Raw genomic sequence first — 3772 nt, 5'->3', positions numbered from 1 at the left:
GGGTGATATAATGTGATCAAGAAGAGTGAAGAGCCTAAGCTTGGGGATGCCCCCGTGGTTCATCCCAAGCATATTTCAAGAAGACTCAAGCGTCTAAGCTTGGGGATGCCCAAGGCATCCCCTTCTTCATCAACAACTTATCAGGTCACCTCTAGTGAAACTATATTTTTATTCGGTCACATCTTATGTGCTTTACTTGGAGCGCCTGTGTGTTTTTATTTTTGTTTGTGTTTTAATAAATTCGGATCCTAGCAATCCTTGTGTGGGAGAGAGACACGCTACGCTTTTTCATATGAACACTTGTGTTCTTCGTTTTTAATATTCATGGAGAAAGCTGAAAGCCGCAGCACTTATTGTTATTTGGTTGGAAACAGAAAATGCTTCATATTGTCTTGAATAATTTGATACTTGGCAGTTGTTTTGAGCTCTCAAGTAGATCATGTTTAAGCTCTTGCATCATGTAGTTTAAACCTATTAGTGGAGAACTACCGTAGAGCTTGTTGAAATTTGGTTTGCATGATTGGTCTCTCTAAGGTCTAGATGTTTTTTGGTAAAAGTGTTTGAGCAACAAGGAAGACAATGTAGAGTCTTATAATGCTTGCAATATGTTCTTATGTAAGTTTTGTTTGTATCGGTTTATACTTGTGTTTGCTTCAAACAACCTTGCTAGCCAAAGCCTTGTACTGAGAGGGAATGCTTCTCGTGCATCCAAAACCTTGAGCCAAAACTTATGCCATTTGTGTCCACCATAACTACCTACTATGTGGTATTTTTATGCCATTCCAAGTAAATACTTCATGTGCTACCTTTAAACAATTCAAAACTTTATTACACCTTATTTGTGTCAATGTTTTATAGCTCATGAGGAAGTATGTGGAGTTTTATCTTTCAATCTTGTTGGGCTTTCACCAATGGACTAGTGGCTCATTCGCTTATCCAATAATTTTGCAAAAAGAGCTGGCAACGGGGTTCCCAACCCCAATTAATTAACCTTCACTAATAATTCTCTTCACATGTTTTGCCCTGATTCATCAGTAAGCAACTTAACTTTGCAAATAGACACTCCTTCATGGTATGTGAAATGTTGGAAGGCACCCGAGGATTCGGTTAGCCATGGCTTGTGAAAGCAAAAGGTTGGGAGGAGTGTCATCTATAAATAAAACTAAAATACATGTGTAAACAAAAGAGAAGAGGGATGATCTACCTTGCTGGTAGAGATAACGTCCTTCATGGGAGCCGCACTTTGAAAGTCTGTTTGACAAGGGGGTTAGAGTGCCCACTACCATTCGTCGACAACAACAAACACCTCTCATAACTTTATTTGTATGCTCTCTATATGATTTCAAAACTTAAAAAGCTCTAGCACATGATTTAATCCTCGCTTTCCTCTGCGAAGGGCCTTTCTTTTACTTTATGTTGAGTCAGTTTACCTACTCCTTTCTATCTTAGAAGCAAACACTTGTGTCAACTGTGCATTGATTCTTACATACTTGCTTATTTGCATTCATCATATTACTTTGTATTGACAATTATCCATGCGATATGCATGTTGAAAGTTGAAAGCAATTGCTGAAACTTAAATTCTTCCTTTGTGTTGCTTCAAAACCTCTTATTAAGAATTTATTGCTTTATGAGTTAACTCTTATGCAAGACTTTTTGATGCTTGTCTTGAAAGTACTATTCATGAAAAGTTTTTGCTATATGTTATCTATTTGTTAGCAAACTATAGATCATTGCCTTGAGTCACTTCATTCATCTCATATGCTTTACAATAGTATGATCAAGATTATGTTGGTAGCATGTCACTTCAGAAATTATTCTTTTTATCGTTTACCTACTCGCACTACAAGAAAAGTTGCCATGGCCGACGAAGTTGAAGTCGCGCCGTGGTTGCTGGTGTACCATGGCCGACGATTTTGGTCCCTCCGTGGTGCATGTCAAAACTTTTTTTTTCTCGTTTTTGAGGCCACCTAGCCCGACGAAAGCGGCCAAAACGTCGCGTATGGTGGCCCGGGACGTGGTGCATCGCGAATTCTCGGGTTCGCCGGCCGAGTCAACGCAAATCCGCACCGCCGAGGGATGTAGGGCCCGGATGGCAGCCTCTCCGGCATTGTTTTTTTTCTCGATCGCGCCATCTCGTTCAACGTTCTCCGATCGAGCCGTTTACGATGCGGGATCATGGGTCCCGCATGTCATCCTCTATGAACCAAAATTCTTTCTATTCTTGGATTTTTTTGACCCCCGATTTCCGGCTACTTCCTTTTTCTTTTGATCCCTTGCCGCCTTGGAAACGTTGAGACCGCTGCTGCTAAATGGGACCCGCATGTCATCCTCTATGTGCAATCAACTTTCTTTTCTTGGAGTTTTTTTGGCACCTCAAATTTGGTCACTTGCTTTTTTCTTTCGATCCCCTGCCGCCTCTCAAACGGTGATACCGCTGCTGCTAACTCGGGACCCGCATGTCATCCTCTATGCACTATAAAACTTTCTTTTCTTGAATTATTTTTGGCACCTCATATTTGGTCACTTGCCTTTTTCTTTCGATCCCCTGCCGCCTCTCAAACGGTGATACCGCTGTCTGCTAAATGGGACCCGCATGTCATCCTCTATGTACTATAAAACTTTCTTTTCTTGGAGTTTTTTTTGGCACCTCAAATTTGGTCACTTGCCTTTTTCTTTCGATCCCCTGCCGCCTCTCAAACGGTGATACCGCTGCTGCTAAATGGGACCCGCATGTCATCCTCTATGTACTATAAAACTTTCTTTTCTTGGAGTTTTTTTCGCACCTCAAATTTGGTCACTTGCCTTTTTCTTTCGATCCCCTGCCGCCTCTCAAACGGTGATACCGCTGCTGCTAAATGGGACCCGCATGTCATCCTCTATGCACTATAAAACTTTCTTTTCTTGAATTATTTTTGGCACCTCATATTTGGTCACTTGCCTTTTTCTTTTGATCCCTTGCCGCCTTGGAAACGTTGAGACCGCTGCCGCTAAATGGGACCCGCATGTCATCCTCTATGTGCAATCAACTTTCTTTTCTTGGAGTTTTTTTTGGCACCTCAAATTTGGTCACTTGCCTTTTTCTTTCGATCCCCTGCCGCCTCTCAAACGGTGATACCGCTGTCGCTAACTCGGGACCCGCATGTCATCCTCTATGCACTCGTAAAACTTTCTTTTCTTGAATTATTTTTGGCACCTCATATTTGGTCACTTGCCTTTTTCTTTCGATCCCCTGCCGCCTCTCAAACGGTGATACCGCTGTCTTAACTCGGGACCCGCATGTCATCCTCTATGCACTATAAAACTTTCTTTTCTTGAATTATTTTTGGCACCTCATATTTGGTCACTTGCCTTTTTCTTTTGATCCCTGCCGCCTCTCAAACGGTGATACCGCTGCTCGCTAAATGGGACCCGCATGTCATCCTCTATGTACTATAAAACTTTCTTTTCTTGAATTATTTTTGGCTCCTCATATTTGGTCACTTGCCTTTTTCTTTCGATCTCATGCCACGTTTGAAACGTTGAGGAACCTGTCGGCTCATGGGACCCGCATGTCATCCTCTATGTGCTATAAAAGTTTCCTTTGTTGGATTTTTTTTCACCCGCTGATTTTTGGCTTACCTTTTTCTTTTGATCCCCTGCCCACTTTGAAACGTCGAGTAAGCTGCTGGCTCAAGGGACCCGCATGTCATCCTCTATGTACTATAAAACTTTCTTTTCTTGAATTATTTTTGGCTCCTCATATTTGGTCACTTGCCTTTTTCTTTCGATC

The sequence above is a fragment of the Lolium rigidum genome, chromosome 1, assembly GCF_022539505.1.
Source record: "Lolium rigidum isolate FL_2022 chromosome 1, APGP_CSIRO_Lrig_0.1, whole genome shotgun sequence".
NCBI classification, from domain to species: Eukaryota; Viridiplantae; Streptophyta; class Magnoliopsida; order Poales; family Poaceae; genus Lolium; species Lolium rigidum.
This window is presented reverse-complemented; position numbering follows the sequence as displayed.